Source organism: Notothenia coriiceps, unplaced genomic scaffold (assembly GCF_000735185.1).
Source record: "Notothenia coriiceps isolate Sejong01 unplaced genomic scaffold, NC01 NC01_scaffold00014021, whole genome shotgun sequence".
Classification (NCBI taxonomy): Eukaryota; Metazoa; Chordata; class Actinopteri; order Perciformes; family Nototheniidae; genus Notothenia; species Notothenia coriiceps.
This window is the reverse complement of record NW_011346722.1, coordinates 101,381-111,885: the sequence shown is the minus strand read 5'-3', so window position 1 is coordinate 111,885 and position 10,505 is coordinate 101,381. Positions and strand designations below refer to the sequence as shown.

Genomic DNA, 10,505 nt, shown 5'->3' with positions numbered 1-10,505 from the left:
ACCCCCACCCCCCAGCCTCCCACCATCACTGCTTTTCTTATCGTGTTCGCGTTTCTTTTGTGCTCCTTGGATACCCACATACCCCGAGGCTACTGAGCCCCCTCTTCACCGTCAGTGAACCTGGCCGTTCCCTTTTCTCTGCTAAATGAGTCCTCTTTAAGATAATGTTTGATGCGCTGACAGCCAGAACCAAAACACTGTAAAAGAAACCGAGTTTGACATCTTTTAATTGTACGTCAGAAAGCAGAGATTGTGGTTTTTTGGACTGCCTTCAGATCGTACTGCTGATATGGTAATTTGCTCAAGTGAGGGACGTGATGAAAGTGGTAGTTTAGATAGTTTAGAAGTAGAAGTCCCTGGAGTCCAGTCTGCTGGTTCCCCTCTCCATAAACATGACATGTTCCCTTTGACGGTATTTGTTTCAGTAAATAAACATTTGGAAAATCTAAAAATAGCAGCAGTTATTGAGGTTTATTTTTCAAATAACAAAATTATCTTCAAAAAAATATTGTTTAACAGAGACATTTTTAATCTCCTGCAATAAACCAAAACAAGTGTCCATTATGGTTTTAAACAGATAGCAGATGTGCATGAAATAAAAAGTCCTGAAAGTGCCAGTGATTTATTTTTTGTTGCAATATTTTGCAATTATAGATTTCAATTTTACACCCAGAGGTTGTGGTTGTGACATTCAGCTAATGTTGAACTGCAAATCAACAGCTTATTAAGCTAGATTTCAATTTAGATTTCTCAAAAATAGATCAGCTGGTGCACATAAAGCGCTGGATTGTGTTATTGAGATTGACAGCGACTGAGCAGCTGCATTACAAAATGTGTTTTTGTTGTCACAAGTGATGCATACTTGTGGAAATAATCCTGTCCTTCATAATTGCCCGATAGCTTTTTGAAAACCTTTTCACTGCCCCTTTTTCTTTCTGTCGAGCTTTTTTAATTTAACAAATGCAAAAGGCTGTATGAGTTTTGAGTCATCATACTACATATAATTACCAATGACTGGAACCTGCTGTGGCATTACATTTTCATTTACTCCATGTACAGTACTAAAATATGACTGAACTACCAAACCAGGATGTTTGTTGAAAAACCATAGACCTATTTTCAATGTTTTCTTTAAAAGTAAATGAGTTGTGATTTATGAGTGGTTGAAAGAACGGAAAACATTCATGTGCTGCACAGCGTGGAGGATTTAATTGTGTAGTTATTTCTGTAAAGAGAACCAACAGAAAACATTGAGAGTGGGCTTCTTGTTTTGATCTGCACATGAATAGCCTCCTTGACTAGCTGTTATTTCTCAACACTGACTTTTCTTGTACTGCACGACCTGCTTGCGTATTAATCTCTTAAATGAGCCATGCTGCGGAGTTGGATGAACACGTGCTTTCCTAGATGTAGTTTTCTAATTAAAACTGTCCCATTAGGCTGTAATTGGCGCTATCTGCGGCCGGGACAGGGTTGCATGGGAGGGGAGCGAGAAGTCAGACTGAGATGGTATCGAGCCGAGGAGACAGGAAGCCTCTGTGTAATCTCGTCAGGTTTGAGATCGAGGCTGCGATGAAGCCGGCTGGACTGAACCGTAGCTTCAGAGTGAGTGAACTGAACTGCTGTGAAATCTTATCTTTGTTGTTTCCACAGGAGCCTGGCTTTCACCAGTGTTAACAAGTTTAAATACTCTGTATAGGGAAGTAGTGTTGTGGTTTTGATCTACAATCTGAAGGGATAGGTGGTTTGTTTATGTCAAAACACAGGGGGATAAAATAACATCAGTTGAAGCTAAATGTGTGAAGACCAGTTGTTTCTTTGCTGCTTTTATGAGAAGTCCAGTCAGATCAATTTGAAACTTTCTCCTTCTATGTTATGTTCTCAGTTTCAAAATATGATTTGGCTGAAGGGCAAACTGACTGGGAACATTATCCGTTTCATACTTCATCGAAGTAATAGATGTAGCTCTGCTGAGGAGGTGTTTTCCATTCAGAAGAATTCACACAAAGTGTATTTTTACAAACCTTTCCTGAGTAATGGATAGGTTGCTGGGGGTTGTATGTGACCTACAGTAGATTGAGAAACGCTCAGTAAACCTTAACCGTACACAAGAATGAGGGGATAGTGAGAAGACTGCTATTAAATTACACATGTGTCACTCACAATACGATAACAACAACGCTCTCACAGTTTTTTTCCAGCAAGCTTACTAAGTAAATAGGAATGCACACACACACACACACACACACACACACACACACACACACACACACACACACACACACACACACACACACACACACACACACACACACACACACACACACACACACACACACACACACACACACACACACACACACACACACACAACACACAGTGAGATATTAAGAGCGTTTATGGAAGGGTTTTTGTGCAAAAATGTTACGTGACTCCCGTGCTAGTTTGAGTGTGTGTTAAACCCTCCTTGGCACCATGCATTCCTCCACTCACCCTCCAAACACACACTTACATGCTTAAGTGTGTGTTTGTGTTGACCCTGGTACCAGTGGCTGCTGAGAACAGACAGAACCACCCCTGGCAGCTCGCCCTCTGGCAGGCGGGAGACAGGGGAGGGAGTTGAGGAAGTATCAAAGGATTCCTGCGTCGCTTGGCTTTATATGTTACAGAGCACTGGTCTGCGATTCACTTTAATAAATCAACCGAGGTTAAATAGCTCGATTCCACAGAGAACTAGACGGATGTGGACTGGCTGAGTTGATGGATGTCCACATATATCTGCACGCCTGCCAACAACTAAGAGTGCACAAATGCTCTGATTCACAATCCATATTGCATTATTGGTGTGATGGTATTGCTAAATCCCTCCTGCTTATCTTGTCAGAATCAAAGTGAAACGTGACTGATTGCAACATTTAAAACCTTATCAGATTCAGTATTGTCAAACAATCACTGTTGGTTTTGCATCAGATGTGTTTAATTAGTAACCCAAGCATTTATCATTTTTTTCCTGACTTTATAAAGCAGACTTTATTTCTTTCTTTGTATCCACAGCTATTTAATCAAATGACATGCTCTGTCATTAGTTTAGCTCTTCCCTGCTGACTCACCCTGTGTCTGGCTCTAGGTGATCAGGATGCACGTGGACGATCTCGTAGCCCTCCTGCCGCAGGAGCTCCAGCACGCTGTGGTTCCCCAGGAAGTGACCTAGTAGTCAAAAAGACAAAAAAATTCAGATATAAGTGAATTAAGGCAATTGAAGCCTGTTTGTTTGCTGAGCATGCATGTTGTCTGTAAGAATACATATAACCTGGAAAAAAAGTTTTGATGCTCACAACAGCTTAAAATTGCGTGCATAATCTAATATTGAGTAAACCTCCCCCACCAAAACAACGAAATCTAAGGGCTAGGCAATTCATCTATACTGTATTGATATCATGATGTAACACTAGATATTGCTTCAGTACAGGGACATCATGATCTTAGTCATTATATCTACATTATTTATGATTATTTATCAAAATGCTAATGTATGAAATTGCTTAAAGCCTCAACGGCACACCCTACAATATCGTCATGATATACATTTTGAGGTATTTGTTCAAATATATTGTGATATATGATTTTCTTCATACCTCTCAGCCCTAATTTATTCGTCCGATATTTACATATTATACCAGTTATCCTGCTGTATGATTGTGAACTATCTGTGAGATGAAAGCTTGTAGCTCTCTAATGACCCCGCACTGTCAGCACTCAACCTCTGTCCTCCACCTTGTATATGAGTCATCAGACCAACATCAAACATGCGGGCCCGGCCCCACGCTGATAAAAGTTTCTTTTTTTTATTTCTCCCAGCCGATAATCCTGCATGTCACTCAACTCAGCAATAAGTTGTAATGTAGCCTGACATCATCACCTCCACCACACACACACACACACACACACACACACACACACACACACACACACACACACACACACACACACACACACACACACACACACACACACACACACACACACACACACACACACACCATACACTGACATTTGCCAGATGCTCGGTGCTAATTAGGGCCAAGTATTCCCCCTCGTATGGAGTGTGTGAGAAACCACAAGTGCACCGCTGGTCGACCTGAAAGACCTGACTGGGGCTGAGCTCCGTGTTTGTACTCTGAACGTTGAACATAACTAACTGATTGTTATTCAGAGCAGGAATTTGTTGTTTTAGTTTGCATACAAGGAGAAGCACATGAGGTCCATTTTTCTTTGATGCATCTTACATTTTTTGAGAAGGATCTCAGCTCATTTAGAGTGCAAATAAACAAATTAAAATGTATTTTATGAATAAACATTGTTGTTGAATCCAGAAAAGCCCAGGATCTCTCAAAAAGCTCCAGTTAGATGCATGAGCAGATATTGCTCTGCCTCTCGAGTCATTTAAGATCGTGACGTTATTGCTGCCTGTGTGGGTGAGCCGCAGCGAAACACAGGTGCTGAGAAGAGAGATGCTTTCGCCTTGTTGCTATTTTCAGCAGTTTACCATCGGCACATTATCCTATTCACTTTGTGACATTCATCATTTGTCATCTAGAATCCCCGTTTTTAAATCTGAGCCACCATGCCTGCCTACCAGCTTCCACATATAATCTGTGCATATATAAGACCTGTCCCTCCCTCCTGCATAATGACCCTCTCTGCAAACCCTCCTCCACCGCCAAAATGGTGGTGATGGGGGCACTAAGCAGGAAGTGAAATGAAACCTGAAAGCTCCAGCCACCCATAAACCCCCCCTCCCCCCCTGCTCTCCCAGGCTGCAGTGTGGCTCTGAGTCCTGGCTCCTGTCCAGGTTCTGGTGCTGTGATGGGGAGGGTCACGCTTTGACCCCGGGCCTGCATGTTGGATGTTGTTATTATTAGTGCTGCATGCCCCCCGGGCGGTGGTCCCCGATGCAGGAGGAACAGTGGGGCTCTGGAGAGGCTCTGGACCTGGAGAACAGCTGTGCGGGTTAGAGGCTGCCGGGGCCCCCAGGGTCCTCAGAGAACACCGCTGCACCACCAGGAGCTTTGAGAGGCAGACCCACTGCAGACCCTCCTCTACTGCTGCACCAACACTGTCTAATGTACAGGGGAGCGTCGTCATGGAAGCTTGCAATACACATGCAATTAAATACACCATAATAATAATATCATCACCATAAGCATATATTTACAATGAAAGATTTGCCATTTTAGCATGGTACAATCCCCATTGAAATATTTTTCGAACAAAATGACCATTTAGATAGCAATGAATGCTTTACCTTGAAATTATGAAGGAAACTTTCTCCACAAAGAATCTCCAGAGAATAAAAAAGAAAAGAAAAAAAGGCTTGAGGTGAGTGGGGTACATGTTTCAAACATTATTCAATAACAGAAAACTAATCCAGTTGTATCACTACTCACCAAACAAATGCATTTCCAAAAAACCTTATCCTCATACCTTTTGCATGCCTGTCTTAGCGTAAGAAAAGGAAAATATGAAACCAAAAAATAATAGGGGACGTTTTTCTAATCTCTACCCCTCTGGCTAGGAACAATGTAATAAACCATTTTGAGCAATGTTGAAAATCAGTTAGCAGGATGGTTTTCTGGCAATCTTAGAGTCCATAAATGTGATAAAGTACTTAGATTGGATTTGCCAAAGATAAACATCCTCTTGGTTTTCTTTAAATCCATCAACAATTATTACATCAATTATTAAGAAAATGAATATATCACGAGAAACACTGATATTGTGTTTTCTACCTCTAACATCTGTCGCTAACGGCCAAGCTGACCCAACATTTGAAGCTTCCCAAGTGCTTATTGGCGTTTATTGGAGCCCTGTCTTTTGTAACAGGTGCTCCTGTCGGTGTCTCTGAATTCATAAATGTATTTTTGAATGTATTTCTATATTCTATATATTCTGCAGGACTCACACAGGCGGACGTGCTCTTTTATTCTCGTAAGCCAACCGTTCCTTTGTGAATGACTTGCGGGCGACAAAGTGTATTTAAAAGCCCACCTTACCTCTCTACCATTTTAATTCTGCCTATTATTGGCAGTTCTGGGGGGGGGGGAGGGGGCTTCTAACTGTGTAAATAGCTCTGGAAATTGCGTGTGGCCTTTGACTGTCTCTATAATTGCGAGACTCTTGCAGTATTTTGCTTGGCAGCCTGAGAGGTTAACCCCTGAGGGCTGGAGGCCTGGAGCTCTCCGTCTGACTGGCAGAGGGCTCCTCAAAGCGCCTCTTGTTCACCTCCCGGCCCGGGCAGCTCTAAGCCGCCGCTGATCCTCCTCTAGACGAGAGGTGGGAGTGGGAGGCTGCTGCATTCAGCCATGAGGCTCTGAGGGTGAAGCCTGGAGTGTCGCCGGGCCGCACAGACGCACCCCGGGCTGCACCTGGGCAGCCAGCAGCACTCGTAGACTCGTCACCATCACTAAACGGGGATTTTAGCCGTAATCAGATTATATGCAGTAAGTGGTTGATCAGTTTCCTCACAAACCCTTTTTACCATATTCCCATGAAACTGTAAATGTTCCTGTAGTTAATGGTGTGCAGATGGATGCACTTAGTTTGGTTATATTGAATCAGTGTTTGATGCAATTGAGCACTTAAATGTCAATTTAGCAATTTACACAATGTATCACTGTTCATTTACAAAAACTGCTCATTACAAAGCCACCAAATGCGCTGAAAAATAATGAAAAGAGAGTCCAAAAACAATGTTGTGTTCAATTGTTATGATCACAATTCTGCACATTCATCCTGTCGTTTGAAGGGTTTTCCATCCACTGTTGATTTTGAACGTCTTCATGTCAGAAGAATTTAGGGGTCAAGTTGGGGACTTGTGCAGAAGGCAGTGTCGAACCAGCCTGAAGTGATGGATGATGTTGCTGTATGAAATGGTCTGTAAAGATGCAGCCTCTTTTGGACTCGCAGCAGAAACTGTGGAGAAAAGACAACATGTGCAGCTTCCTCTTTGGGTTCCCACATTGTTCTCGCCAGCTCTGCTCCCTCTGGGCCTGGAGAACGACTCTGTGCACCCTAGACAAAAGTACACAGACAGAAAAGAAATATCAAGGCACAAAAGCTCTTTTATGTAATGCTGTCAAGTTGCATTGATTCCCCCCCCCCCCCCCCCATACATTTGACAGACAACATAAAATCGTTGCTTCGTGTCATGTCAAGCTGGGCCTCGGAGATCGCATCGGCTCTGCCAGTATCACTCAATTCTTTGGTAGAAGACTTTCTTGGACTCCACATCCTCTGACTGTGAGTAATTCATTTGTGTGAACTCTGAGCACGTTTGTTACCCTTACACAGCGACACAAAAACAAACCGTTGTACAGAAAGTCAACCTGAGTTAGTTTTGTGACTAAACTTTGCAGAGGGCGGAGGAGAGAATCCGAGGTCCGGTCTGTTTCATCAGTGGAGCGGTGGATGGATGGATTCAAGGACTGCAGCAGGAGCGGGGTGCTGGTTTGTCTCTGGGTTTTCGTGGAGAATCAGCAGCTGTGTAATCAGACCTGGCTCTGACCCCACCTGTCCGGATGTTCCTCCACACCCTCCATCATGTCCATGTGTCACGCACACGCTGATGAACCGCTGGTCGCGTGCAACCTCTGAGCTGGCTCGACCTGCAGGCTGATTTAGTGACGATACGCCAGTACTGTAGGAACCACTACATCAGTGCATTATTTAACCTCCTACTGATTTATTGTTGAGCTGTGGCTGTGCCATTACCGGAGAGATAACAACCACATCAATAGAACTTCAGTACACTTAAGGGGTTTAGAATATATCTGCTTTTACCCCTTTACATTACACAGGGGATAATTGTACTTTATTGTATGCATTTCCGAGCAGCTAGTGCCTTCACTTTGTAGACTCAGATGTCCGATACAAATGCATAGTCATTGATGGAAACATCCAGCAAAGTAGTAAAAATAAGCCTCGTCTGGACCAAATAACACAACCTCAATGCATCAATGAGTATTAAACACAATACAAACATAGAAAGCTGAGAGCAATAACTAAACATACGGAGGTTTGCAGTATTATTAACTGGTCTTCTGTGAGGATATTCCCAATACACTCCTGGTTGTTTCCAGTTACTGCAAATTTTACATGGATTGCACATTTCTGTGACTATCACTTCCATGCTTTTTTGTGTATGTTAAACAGACGCCAAATAACCAATTCCAATCTTAACCGTTGTCTTTAACCTATAAATGTAGGGTTTTTCATTTTACCCAAAGGTGTTTTAGTTTGACATACAGCTGTGTCTTTTAATTGCTTGCTGGATTGGCCAACTGTTGGGTATCATTTCTTATTTTTGTGTCATCTTTGACAGGACTTGTCATTACACGGAAGCAAAAGTCTCGAATATATCGTCATTGAAATCACTTTCACTTCAGTATTCTCCCATTGTTATATTGCTACTCTTACTTAAGTGACGGATCAGAGCAGGCTTACATCCCCCCCCCCCCCCCTGCTGTCTGAACAAGAACCGCATTATCTGCTGACATTGTTAATCTGGCGGTGGAGTTGAATGTGCCACAATAGATGAAGCAGCCAGTGTCAGCGGCGATGCTCCGAGGTCCCTGTTGAGAACACTAAGCTCTGTATTTGCTCTCCTCTTGCGGAGGATAACAGCCTCTCCAGCCCAGGTTAGGAGAGGGGCTCCCTGCAGCTGCTGTCTCTGAGTCTGATTAGTGCGGTGATGAGCGAATGAGGGCCAGGGGAGCCGCGTACAAACACTGCGTACACACACACACACACACACACACACACACACACACACACACACACACACACCGTACACACACTCCGAAAGGGTTAAGCAGCCGGTTAGGGAGGAGACCTGCTCTGTGTCCAGGATGTCGAGTGCTGCGGCGCGATGGTGTGCTGTTACACTGCATGAGGCCTGGGCTCCACTTGGGTTCTGATTGGGCCTGTAAGATCACAGCCTCCCCCCCCCCCTTCCCCCCTCCTCCCTGAGGGTTTCTCTCTCCACATCCTCCCCGCTGATTATCACCAGTGCCAGAGCTGACTCTTGCACTCCAGCTGCTGTCCACACTCTGGCTCTGGGGCTAATTTAACCAGGCTGCATGGAGGGAGAAAACTTTCTCACACAGCCTGAAGAAGCTGCCGCACAGTGACGTTCCTCCCAGGCTTCAGCTTGTTGCTGCCGCTCCTCACTACAGAAAGAGCCGCTCCGCTTCATGTAGCTCCGCCAGGCTTTCCCCAGTGGCGCGCTTAAACAATATCCAGAGCTACAAGTGATCATAACAAGGTCACAGGCCTCTTCACTAAGGGATATCTCATCAGTGCAGAGGAGACAGAGGAGGTTCCCTTGCAGATCCACATGTGTTGCTCTCTGCAGGTGTTTCCTCTGAGCAGAGTCAGGCCCGAGTGCTGCCTTCACCGTCCAAAGGGTGAAGCTCAACTGTCGCTTTCAATGTGAAACTCAACCCTTAAGCTCTTAATATAAAACACACGCATAATATCTCATAACTACTGTATATCAAAGCATTGTTAGCTTCCATCACAATCCAGCAGTGAGTTGAAGGACACTGAGGCTGGAAAGCGAGTTTGAGTTTTCCCTGTGAACTGCTATTTCTGCATTTGGGTTTTTCAGGTTGTTATTTGATAAAAGCAAATGCTGAATAATTCACACAAACATTGTCATAAGAAGGAGCTGTGAAAACCATCTATTTGACTTTGTGAGGCTGCGAGGGAGGAAAACATAGTAATTGACCAGTTGAAGAAGTGACTTTGGAGCAGGGCTGAAGAGGTGGATCTGTAAGAAGAGAGGAATCAAGTGTCGTCTACAGATTTACATTTGGAAATGTAGCTCGCAGGAAATGTATTGAAACAGCCATGACAAATCCAACATGAATATCTTAAATACAGATTTCTACCCCTAAAGGTCCCCTATTATGCAAAATGCACTTTTTGCTGTCTTTTATACATAAATATGTGTCCCTGCCCGGTGTGTCATGAGACTCACAAAGTGTCTGAAAATACAACCCTCTCTCTTTTCCTCCTTACCCAAATCTGAACAAACGGGGGGAACAACGGTGCTGATCCAGATTTGCTGCAGTCATGCCGACATTACGGAAATGTGGGCTGGCTTTACACCAGAAGGTCGATGTATCAGAAACAATGTGCGACGTGTTTTGGAAGTAATATGGTCTGTGTTTACATTAGCAAGCATCGCTAACACTCAGAGCTAACGCTGTACTGGAGAGAGTCTGTTTAAAAAAGCAGGATATAAAAAGGAACTCACCTTGTGGTAAACCTGTGAGAGAAAAAGCATTTGAGCCCCATATTGTTTCAGAAATGATCCTTGATGTGGTTTGGAACATAATATGGCGTTTAAACACGGCAGCGTTTAGCTGAGTATCTGGGTTGAATTGAATTTTTGTTGTTCCTTTTTAAAGCTACGGACCCAGAATCAGCACTTCTGAGACTGC

The 10,505-nt window shown here is 43.7% G+C and overlaps 1 long non-coding RNA gene across 1 annotated transcript in view; it reads left to right on the top strand.

The window, feature by feature from the left end:
- LOC104948261 (uncharacterized) overlaps positions 1 to 10,505 on the top strand; it is a 16,875-nt gene that overhangs the window by 2,795 nt on the left and 3,575 nt on the right. The window lies entirely within an intron of this gene.